Raw genomic sequence first — 12,055 nt, forward strand, 5'->3', positions numbered from 1 at the left:
TAAGGATGCACCCCCCCGTCAATAAGTAGTGCCCACTGTTAATGAGAAGTTCCCGCCGTCAATGTGGCGTGTCCCCTGTCAATGAGGAGTGCCCCCCTATCTCTGAAGAGTGCCCCCTGTCAATGAGGAGTGCCCCCTGTCAATGAGGAGTACCCCCTGTCAATGAGGACTGCCCCCTGTCAATGAGCAGTGCAACCTGTCAATGGGTTTTGCCCCCTGTCAATGCGGAGGGCACCGTGTCAAAGAGGAGTGCCCTCTGTCAATGAGGAGTACCCTCTGTCAATGAGGACTGCCCCCTGTCAATGAGGAGTGCAACCTGTCAATGGGTTTTGCCCCCTGTCAATGCGGAGGGCACCGTGTCAATGAGGAGTGCCCGCTATCAACTATTAGTGACCTCTGTCGTTGAGTAGTGCCCCTTCAATGAGAGGTGTCCCCCGTCAATGAGGAGTGACCCTGGAAATGAGGCGTGATCCCGTAAATGAGGAGTGCCCCCTGTCAATGATGAGTGTCCCCTGTCAATAACGTGTGCCCCCCGTCAATGAGGTGTGTCCCCTGTCAACGAGGAGTGCCCGCTCTCAATGAGGAGTGCCCTGTGTCAATGAGGAGTGCCCCCTGTGAATGCGGTGTGCCCTCTGTCAATGAGGAGTGCCCCCTGTCAATGAGGAGTGCCCCCTGTCAATGAGGAGTAGCCCTGGAAATGAGGCGTGACCCTGTAAATGAGGAGTGCCCCCTCTCAATGATGAGTGTCCCCTGTCAATGACGTGTGCCCCATGTCAATGGGGTGTGTCCCCTGTCAACGGGGATTGACCGCTGTCAATGAGAACTGCCCTCTGTCAAATAGGAGTACCCCCTTTCAATGAGGAGTGTCCCCTGTCAATGGAAAGTGCCCCCGGTTAATTAGGAGTGCACCGCCCCCCGTCAATGAGAAGTGCCCGCTGTCAATGAGGAATGCCCACTGTCAATGAGGAGTGCCCACTGTCAATGAGCAGTGCCCCCTGTCAATGAGGAATACCCCTGTCAATGAGGAGTGCCCCTTTCAATGAGCAGTGCCCCCTGTCAATGAGGAGTGCCCGCAGTCAATGAGGAGTGCCCCCTGTCAGTGAGGAGTGCCCCTGTCAATGAGGAGTTCCCCCTGTCAATGAGGAGTGCCCCATGTCAATGAGGAGTGCCCCCTGTCAATGAGCGGGACCCTCTGTCAATGAGGAGTGCCCCTGTCAATGAGGAGTGCCCGCTGTCAAATAGGAGTGCCCTCTGTCAATGAGGAGTGCCCGCTGTCAATGAGGTGTGCCCCATGTCAATGAGGAGTGCAACCTGTCAATGGGTTTTAACCCCTGTCAATGCGGCGGGCCCCATGTCAATGAGGGGTGCCCGCTATCAACTATGAGTGCCCTCTGTCAATGAGTAGTGCCCCGTCAATGAGAAGTGTCCCCCGTCAATGAGGAGTGACCCTGGAAATGAGGCGTGCCCCCGTAAATGAGGAGTGCCCCCTGTCAATGATGAGTGTCCCCTGTCAATGACGTCTGCCCCCCGTCAATGAGGTGTGTCCCCTGTCAACGAGGAGTGCCCGCTCTCAATGAGGAGTGCCCTCTGTCAATGAGGAGTGCCCCCTGTCAATGAGGAGTAATCCTGTAAATAAGGAGTGCCCCACCGTCAATGAGGAGTGACCGCTGTAAATTAGGAGTCCCCCCCATCATTGAGCAGTGCCCCCCGTCAATGACGAATGATCCCTGTCAATGAGGAATGTCCCCTGTCAATGAGGAGCGCCCCCCTTCTATAAAGTGTATCCCCTGTCAATGAGGAGTGCCCTCCGTCAATGAGAAGTGCCCCCCCCCACCCCGGTCAATGAGGAGTTCCCCCTGTCAATGAGGAGTACCCCCTCTCAATGAGGAGTGCCCCCTGTCAATGGGAAATTAGCCCGGTCAATAACGAGTGCACCGCCCCCCGTCAATGAGCTGTGCCTCCTGTCAATGAGAAGTGCCCGCTGTCAATGAGGAGTGCTCGCTGTCAATGAGGAGAGGACCCCTATCAATGATGAGTGCCCCCCGTTAATGAGGAGTGCCCCCCCCCCGTCAATAATGAGTAACTCCGCCCCGTCAATGAGGAGTGCCCCGTGTCAATGAGAAGTGCCCGCTCTCAATGAGGAGTGCCCTCTGTCAATGAGGAGTGCCCCCTGTCAATGAGGAGTAACCCTGTAAATAAGGAGTGCCCCACCGTCAATGAGGAGTGACCGCTGTAAATTAGGAGCCCCCCCCATCATTGAGCAGTGCCCCCCGTCAATGACGAATGATCCCTGTCAATGAGGAATGTCCCCTGTCAATGAGGAGCGCCCCCCTTCTATAAAGTGTATCCCCTGTCAATGAGGAGTGCCCTCCGTCAATGAGAAGTGCCCCCCCCCCACCCCCTCTCAATGAGGAGTGCCCCCTGTCAATGGGAAATTAGCCCGGTCAATAACGAGTGCACCGCCTCCCGTCAATGAGCTGTGCCCCCTGTCAATGAGAAGTGCCCGCTCTCAATGAGGAGTTCTCCCTGTCAATGAGGAGAGGACCCCTATCAATGATGAGTGCCCCCCGTTAATGAGGAGTGCCCCCCCCCGTCAATAATGAGTAACTCCGCCCCGTCAATGAGGAGTGCCCCGTGTCAATGAGAAGTGCCCCCTGTCAATGAGGAGTGCCCCCTCTCAATGAGGAGTGCCCCCCGTCTCTGGAGAGTTTCCCCTGTCAATGAGGAGTGCCCCCCGTCAATAAGGATGCACCCCCCCGTCAATAAGTAGTGCCCACTGTTAATGAGAAGTTCCCGCCGTCAATGAGGCGTGTCCCCTGTCAATGAGGAGTGCCCCCCATCTCTGAAGAGTGCCCCCTGTCAATGAGGAGTGCCCCCTGTCAATGAGGAGTACCCCCTGTCAATGAGGAGTGCCCCCTGTCAATGAGCAGTGCAACCTGTCAATGGGTTTTGCCCCCTGTCAATGCGGAGGGCACCGTGTCAAAGAGGAGTGCCCTCTGTCAATGAGGAGTGCCCCCTGTCAAGGAGGAGTACCCTCTGTCAATGAGGACTGCCCCCTGTCAATGAGGAGTGCAACCTGTCAATGGGTTTTGCCCCCTGTCAATGCGGAGGGCACCGTGTCAATGAGGAGTGCCCGCTATCAACTATTAGTGACCTCTATCGATGAGTTGTGCCCCTTCAATGAGAAGTGTCCCCCGTCAATGAGGAGTGACCCTGGAAATGAGGCGTGATCCCGTAAATGAGGAGTGCCCCCTGTCAATTATGAGTGTCCCCTGTCAATAACGTGTGCCCCCCGTCAATGAGGTGTGTCCCCTGTCAACGAGGAGTGCCCGCTCTCAATGAGGAGTGCCCTCTGTCAATGAGGAGTGCCCCCTGTGAATGCGGTGTGCCCTCTGTCAATGAGGAGTGCCCCCTGTCAATGAGGAGTGCCCCCTGTCAATGAGGAGTAGCCCTCGAAATGAGGCGTGACCCTGTAAATGAGGAGTGCCCCCTCTCAATGATGAGTGTCCCCTGTCAATGACGTGTGCCCCATGTCAATGAGGTGTGTCCCCTGTCAACGGGGATTGACCGCTGTCAATGAGAACTGCCCTCTGTCAATGAGGAGTACCCCCTTTCAATGAGGAGTGCCCCCTGTCAATGGAAAGTGCCCCCGGTTAATTAGGAGTCCACCGCCCCCCGTCAATGAGAAGTGCCCGCTGTCAATGAGGAGTGCCCACTGTCAATGAGGAGTGCCCACTGTCAATGAGCAGTGCCCCCTGTCAATGAGGAATACCCCTGTCAATGAGGAGTGCCCCTTTCAATGAGCAGTGCCCTCTGTCAATGAGGAGTGCCCGCAGTCAATGAGGAGTGCCCCCTGTCAGTGAGGAGTGCCCCTGTCAATGAGGAGTCCCCCATGTCATTGAGGAGTGCCCCCTGCCAATGAGGAGTGCCCCGTGTCAATGGGTTTTGCACACTGTCAATGCGGAGGGACCCCTGTCCATGAGGAGTGCCCGCTATCAACTTTGAGTGCCCTCTGTCAATGTGCGCTGCCCCCTGTCAATGAGGAGTGCACCCTGTCAATGGGTTTTGTCCCCTCTCAATGCGGAGGGCCCCATGTCAATGAGGAGTGCCTGCTATCAACTATGAGTGCCCTCTGTCAAGGAGTAGTACCCCGTCAATGAGAAGTGCCCCACGTCAATGAGGAGTAACCCTGGAAATGAGGCCTGACACTTTAATTGAGGAGTGACCCTGTCAATGCCGAATGACCCCGGTCAATGAGCCGTGCCCCCTGTCAATGAAGAGTGCCAACGCCAATGAGGGGTGCCCCCCGTCAATGAGGAGAGTCCCCTGTCAATGATGAGTGCCCTCTGTCAATGAGGAGTGCCCCCTGTCAATGAGGAGTGCCCCCTGTCAATGAGGAGTGCCCGCTGGCAATGAGAGGGACCCTCTGTCAATGAGGAGTGCCCCTGTCAATGAGGAGTGCCCGCTGTCAAATAGGAGTGCCCTCTGTCAATGAGGAGTGCCCCCTGTCAATGAGGCGTGCCCCCTGTCAATGAGGAGAGCCCCCTGAGAATGAGGAGAGCCCCCTGTCAATGAGGAGTGACCCCTGTCAATGAGGAGTGCCCCACCGTCAATGAGGAGTGACCGCTCTAAATTAGGAGAAACCCGATCATTGACCAGTGCCGCCCGTCAATGACGAATGACCCCTGACAAGGAGAAGTGTCCCCTGACAATGAGGACTGACCACTGTCAATTAGTAGTGACCCCTGTCAATGACGAGTGCCCTCTGTCAATAATGAGTGCCTTCTGTCAATGAGGAGGGCCCCCCGTAAATGACGAATGCCCCCGGTCAATGAGCAGTGCCCCCTGTCAATGCGAAGGGCCCCATGTCAATGAGGAGTGCCCGCTATCAACTATGATTGCCCTCTGTCAATGAGTAGTGACACGTCAATGCGAAGTGTCCCCCGTCAATGAGGAGTGACCCGGGAAATGAGGCGTGACCCCGTAAATGAGGAGTGCCCCCTGTCAATGATGAGTGTCCCCTGTCAATGACCTGTGCCCCCTGTCAATGAGGAGTGCCCCCTGTCAATGAGGTCTGCCGCTGGCAATGAGGAGTAACCCCTGTCAATGAGCAGTGCCCCCTGTCAATGAGGAGTAACCCTGGAAATGAGGCGTGACCCTGTCAATGAGGAGTGTCCCCTCTCAATGATGAGTGTCCCCTGTCAATGACGTGTGCCCCATGTCAATGAGGTGTGTCCCCTGACAACGGGGATTGCCCGCTGTCAATGAGAACTGCCCCCTTTCAATGAGGACTGCCCGCTGTCAATGCGGAGTGCCCTCTGTCAATGAGGAGTGCCCCCTGTCAATGCGGCGTGCCCCCTGCAAATGGGGAGAGCCCACGTTCAATGAGGAGAGCCCCCTGTCAATGAGGGGTGACCACTCTAAATTCGGAGACCCCCGATCATTGAGCAGTGCATCCCGTCAATAACGAATGACCTCTGACAAGGAAGAGTGCCCCCTGACAATGAGGACTGACCTCTGTCAATTAGGAGAGACCCCTGTAAATGATGACTGCCCTCTGTCAATAATGAGTGCCTTCTGTCAATGTGGAATGCCCCCCGTAAATGACGAATGCCCCCGTTCAATGAGCAGTGCCCCCTGTCAATGATGAGTGCCCACGGCAATGAGGAGGGCCCCTGTAAATGAGGAGTGCCCCCTGTCAATGAGGAGAGCCCCCTGAGAATGAGGAGAGCCCCCTGTCAATGAGGAGTGACCCCTGTCAATGAGGAGTGCCCCACCGTCAATGAGGAATGACCGCTCTAAATTAGGAGACCCCCGATCATTGAGCAGTGCCCCCCGTCAATGACGAATGACCCCTGACAAGGAGGAGTGCCCCCTGACAATGAGGACTGACCTCTGTCAATGAGTAGTGACCCCTGTCAATGATGAGTGCCCTCTGTCAATAATGAGTGCCTTCTGTCAATGAGGAGGGCCCCCCGTAAATGACGAATGCCCCCGGTCAATGAGGAGTGCACCCAGTCAATGGGCTTTGTCCCCCGTCAATGCGGAGGGCCCCATGTCAATGAGGAGTGCCTGCTATCAACTCTGAGTGCCCTCTGTCAAGAAGTAGTACCCCGTCAATGAGAAGTGCCCCACGTCAATGAGGAGTAACCCTGGAAATGAGGCGTGACACTGTAATTGAGGAGTGACCCTGTCAATGACGAATGACCCCGGTCAATGAGCCGTGCCCCCTGTCAATGAAGAGTGCCCACGCCAATGAGGAGTGCCCCCCCGTCAATGAGGAGAGTCCCCTGTCAATGATGAGTGCCCTCTGTCAATGAGGAGTGCCCCCTGTCAATGAGGAGTGCCCCCTGTCAATGAGGAGTGCCCCCTGTCAAATAGGAGTGCCCTCTGTCAATGAGGAGTGCCCCCTGTCAATGAGGACTGCCCCCTGTCAATGAGGAGTGCAACCTGTCAATGGGTTTTACCCCCTGTCAATGCGGCGGGCCCCATGTCAATGAGGAGTGCCCGCTATCAGCTATGAGTGCCCTCTGTCAATGAGTAGTGCCCCGTCAATAAGAAGTGTCCCCCGTCAATGAGGAGTGACCCTGGAAATGAGGCGTGACCCCGTAAATGAGGAGTGCCCACTGTCAATAATGAGTGTCCCCTGTCAATGACGTGTGCCGCCCGTCCATGAGGTGTGTCCCCTGTCAACTTGGAGTGCCCGCTCTCAATGAGGAGTAACCCTGTAAATGAGGAGTGCCCCACCGTTAATGAGGAGTGACCGCTGTAAATTAGGAGTCCCCCCCATCATTGAGCAGTGCCCCCCGTCAATGACGATTGACCCCTGTCAATGAGGAGTGTCCCCTGTCAATGAGGAGCGCCCCCTTTCTATAAAGTGTATCCCCTGTCAATGAGGAGTGCCCTCCGTCAATGAGAAGTGCCCCCTCCCCACCCCCGTCAATGAGGAGTTCCCCCTGTCAATGAGGAGTACCCCCTCTCAATGAGGAGTGCCCCCTGTCAATGGGAAATGCCCCCAGTCAATAACGAGTGCACCGCCCCCCGTCAATGAGCTGTGCCCCCAGTCAATGAGAAGTGCCCGCTGTCAATGAGGAGTGCTCCCTGTCAATGAGGAGAGGACCCCTGTCAATGATGAGTGCCCCACGTCAATAAGGAGTGCCCCCTGTCAATGAGAAGTGCCCCCTGTCAATGAGGAGTGCCCCCTCTTAATGAGGAGTGCCCCCCGTCTCTGGAGAGTGTCCCCTGTCAATGAGGAGTGCCCCCCGTCAATAAGGATGCACCCCCCCGGCAATAAGTAGTGCCCACTGTTAATGAGAAGTTGCTGCCGTCAATGAGTCGTGTCCCCTGTCAATGAGGCGTGCCCCCCATCTCTGAAGAGTCCCCCCTGTCAATGAGGAGTGCCCCCCGTCAATAAGGAGTGCCCCCTGTCAATGAGGAGTGCCCCCTGTCAATGTGGAGTACCCCCTGTCAATGAGGACTGCCCCCTGTCAATGAGGAATGCAACCTGTCAGTGGGTTTTGCCCCCTGTCAATGCGGAGGGCGCCGTGTCAATGAGGAGTGCCCTCTGTCACTGAGGAGTGCCCCCTGTCAATGAGGAGTACCCCCTGTCAATGAGGACTGCCCCCTGTCAATGAGGAGTGCAACCTGTCAATGGGTTTTGCCCCCTGTCAATGCGGACGGCACCGTGTCAATGAGGAGTGCCCGCTATCAACTATGAGTGACCGCTGTCAATGAGTAGTGCCCCGTCAATAAGAAGTGTCCCCCGTCAATGAGGAGTGACACTGGAAATGAGTCGTTATCCCGTAAATGAGGAGTGCACCCTGTCAATGATGAGTGTCCCCTGTCAATGACGTGTGCCCCCGTCAATGATGTGTGTCCCCTGTCAACGAGGAGTGCCCGCTCTCAATGAGCAGTGCCCTCTGTCAATGAGGAGTGCCCCTTGTGAGTGCGGTGTGCCCTCTGTCAATGAGCAGTGCCCGCTGTCAATCAGGAGAGCCCCCGGTCAATGAGGAGTGTCCCCCTTCAATGAGGAGTGCCCCCTGTCAATGACAAGTGCCCGCTGTCACTGAGGAGTGCCCCCTGTCAATGATGAGTGCCCCCCGTCAATGAGGAGTGACCCCCCCGTCAATAAGGGGTGAACCACCCCGTCAAAGAGGCGTGCCACCTGTCAATGAGAAGGCCCCGCTGTCAATGTGGAGTGCCCCCCCGTCTCTGAAGAGTGCCCCCTGTCAATGAGGAGTGCACCCCGTCAATAAGGATTTCCCCCTCTACGGTCAATGAGTCGTCCCACTGTCAACGAGAAGTGCCCGCTGTCATTGAGGAATGCCACCTGTCAATGAGGAATCCTCCACCCCCCCCACCCCCGTCTCTGAAGTGTGACCCCGGTCAATGAGGAGTGACCCCGTCAATAAGGAGTGCCCCACGCCGTCAAAGAGGAGTGCCCCCTGTCAATGAGGAGTGCCCCCTGTCTATAAGGAGTGTCCCCTGTCAATGAGGAGTGCCCACTGTCAATGAGGAGTGCCCCCTGTCAATGGGTTTCGCCCCCTGTCAATGCGGAGTGCCCCCTGACAATGAGGAGTGCGCGCTGTCAACTATGAGTGCCCCCGTCAATGTGGACTGCCCCCTGACAATCAGGGGTGTCCCCTGTCAACGAGGAGTGCCCGCTGTCAATGAGGATTCCCCGCTGTCAATGAGGAGTGACCTCTGTCAATGAGGAGTGCCCTCTGTCAATGAGGAGTGCCCCCTGTCAATGAGGAGTACCCCCTGTCAATGAGGAGTGCCCCCTGTCAATGAGGAGTGCCCGCTGTCAACTAGGAGTGCCCTTTGTCAATGAGGAGTGCCCCCGTTAATGAGGAGTGCCCCTTGTCAATGAGAAGAGCCCACTCTCAATTAGGACTGACCCTGTCAATTAGGAGGGACCCCTGTCAATTTGGAATGCCTGCCCCGTCAATGAGGATTGCCCCTGTCAATGAGAAGGGCCCCCTGTCAATGTGGAGTGCCCCCCCCCCGTCTCTGAAGAGTGCCCCCTGTCAATGAGGAGTGCACCCCGTCAATAAGGATTTCCCCCTCTCCGGTCAATGAGTCGTCCCCCTGTTAACGAGAAGTGCCCGCTGTCAATGAGGAATGCCCCCTGTCAATGAGGAATCCCCCAACCACCCCGTCTCTGAAGTGTGACCCCGGTCAATGAGGAGTGACCCCGTCAATAAGGAGTGCCCCACGCCGTCAATGAGGAGTGCCCCCTGTCAATGAGGAGTGCCCCCTGTCTATAAGGAGTGCCCCCTGTCAATGAGGAGTGCCCACTGTCAATGAGGAGTGCCCCCTGTCAATGGGTTTCGCCCCCTGTCAATGAGGAGTGCCCCCTGACAATGAGGAGTGCGCGCTGTCAACTATGAGTGCCCCCGTCAATGTGGACTGCCCCCGTCAATGAGGGGTGTCCCCTGTCAACGAGGAGTGCCCGCTGTCAATTAGGATTCCCCGCTGTCAATGAGGAGTGCCCTCTGTCAATGAGGAGTGCCCTCTGTCAATGAGGAGTGCCCCCTGTCAATGAGGAGTACCCCCTGTCAACGAGGAGTGCCCCCTGTCAATGAGGAGTGCCCGCTGTCAACTAGGAGTGCCCTTTGTCAATGAGGAGTGCCCCCGTTAATGAGGAGTGCCCCTTGTCAATGAGAAGAGCCCACTCTCAATTAGGACTGACCCTGTCAATTAGGAGGGACCCCTGTCAATTTGGAATGCCTGCCCCGTCAATGAGGATTACCCCCTGTCAATGAGAAGTGCCCCCTGTCAATGAGGAGTGCCCCCTATCAATGAGGAGTGGCCCCTGTCAATGAGGAGTACACCCCGTCAAGAAGGATGCACAACGCCCCCCCCCGTCAATGAGTAGTGCTCCCTGTTAATGGGAAGTGCCCGCTGATAATGAGGAGTGCCGCCTGTCAATCAGGAGTGCCCCCCGTCTCTGAAGAGTGCCCCCTATCAATGAGGAGTGCCCCCCCGTCTCTGAAGAGTGCCCCCTATCAATGAGGAGTGCCCCCCGACAATATAGAGTGCCCCCCCCCCCGTCAATGAGGAGTGCCTCCTGTCAGTGAGAAGTGCCCGCTGTCAATCAGGAGAGCCCCCGATCAATGAGGAGTGTCCCGCTTCAATGAGGAGTGCCCCCTGTCAATGAGAAGTACCCGCTGTCAATGAGGAGTGACCCCTGTCAATGTGGAGTGCACCCCGTCAATAAGGATTTCCCCTTCTACGGTCAAAGAGTACTCCCCCTGTTAACGAGAAGTGCCCGCTGTCAATGAGGAATGCCGCCTGTCAATGAGGAACCCCCCCCCCCCCGTCTCTGAAGAGTGACCCCGGTCAATGAGGAGTGACCCCGTCAATAAGGAGTGCCCCACGCCGTCAATGAGGAGTGCCCCCTGTCAATGAGGAGTGCCCACTGTCAGTAAGGAGTGCCCCCTGTCAATGAGGAGTGCCCACTGTCAATGAGGAGTGCCCCCTGTCAATGAGGAGTGCCCACTGTCTATAAGGAGTGCCCCCTGTCAATGAGGAGTGCCCACTGTCAATGAGGAGTGCCCCCTGTCAATGGGTTTCGCCCCCTGTCAATGCGGAGTGCCCCCTGACAATGAGGAGTGCGCGCTGTCAACTATGAGTGCCCCCGTCAATGTGGACTACCCCCTGTCAATGAGGGGTGTCCCCTGTCAACGAGGAGTGCCCGCTGTCAATGACCAGTGCCCCCGTCATTGAGGAGTGTCCCCTGTCAATGACGAGAGCCCCCAGTCAATGAGGAGTAACTCTGTAAATGAGAAGTGCCCCACCGTCAATTAGGAGTGCCCCCTGACCTTGAGGAGTGCCCCCTGACAATGAGGAGTGCCCCCCGTCAATGAGGAGTGCCCCCGTTAATGAGGAGTGCCCCCTGTCAATGACGAGAGCCCCCTGTCAATGCGGAGTAACTCTGTCAATGAGGAGTGCCCCACCGTCAATTAGGAGTGCCCCCTGACAATGAGGAGTGTCCCCCGACAATGAGGAGTGCCCCCCGTCAATGATGAATGCCCCGGGTCAATAAGCAGTGCCCCCTGTCAATGAAGAGTGCCCACGCCAATGAGGCGTGCCCCCTGTCAATGAGGAGAGCCCCTGTCATTGATCAGTGCCCCCCATTAATGAGGTGTGCCCCCCCTTCAATAAGGAGTGTACCCCCTCCCCGTCAATGAGAAGTGCCTCCTGTCAATGGGAAGTGCCCACTGTCAATGAGACGTTCCCCCCCGTCTATGAAGAGTGCCCCCTGTCAATGAGGAGTGCCTCCCGTCAATAAGGATGCACCCCCCGTCAATGAGTAGCGCCCCCTGTTAATGAGATGTGCCCGCTGTCAATGAGGAGTGCCCCCTGTCAATAAGGAGTGCCCCCCCGTCTCTGAAGAGTGCCCCCTGTCAATGAGGAGTGCCCCCCGTCAATAAGGAGTGCCCCCCTACCGTCAATGACGAGTGCCCCCTGTCAATGAGAAGTGCCCGCTGTTAATGAGGAGTGCCCCCTGTCAATGAGAAGTGCCCGCTGTCAATGAGGAGTGCCCCCTGTCAATGAGGAGGGCCTCCTGTAAATGCGGAGTGCCCCCTGACAATGAGGAGTGCCCGCTGACAATGAGGAGTTGCCTCTGTCAATGAGGAGTGACCCCTGTCAATGATGAGTGCCCTCTGTAAATGATGAGTGCCTTCTGTCAATGAGGGGTGCCCCCCGTCAATGACGAATGCTCCCGGTCAATGAGCAGTGCCCCCTGTCAATGAAGAGTGCCCACTCCAATGAGGAGTGCCCCCTGTCAATGAGGTGAGCCCCCTGTCAATGACGAGTGCCCCCCGTTAATGAGGAGTGCCCCACACCGTCAATAAGGTGTGACCCCCCCCGTCAATGAAGAGTGCCCCCTGTCAATGAGAAGTGCCCCCGTTCAATGCGGAGTGACCCCTGTCAATCAGGAGGGCCCCCCAGTCTCTGAAGAGTACTCCCTGTCAATGAGGAGTGCCCCCCGTCAATAAGGATGCACACCCGCCCGTCAATGAGTAGCGCCCCCTGTTAATGAGAA

This window comes from Mustelus asterias, unplaced genomic scaffold (assembly GCF_964213995.1).
Source record: "Mustelus asterias unplaced genomic scaffold, sMusAst1.hap1.1 HAP1_SCAFFOLD_73, whole genome shotgun sequence".
Lineage (NCBI taxonomy): Eukaryota > Metazoa > Chordata > Chondrichthyes > Carcharhiniformes > Triakidae > Mustelus > Mustelus asterias.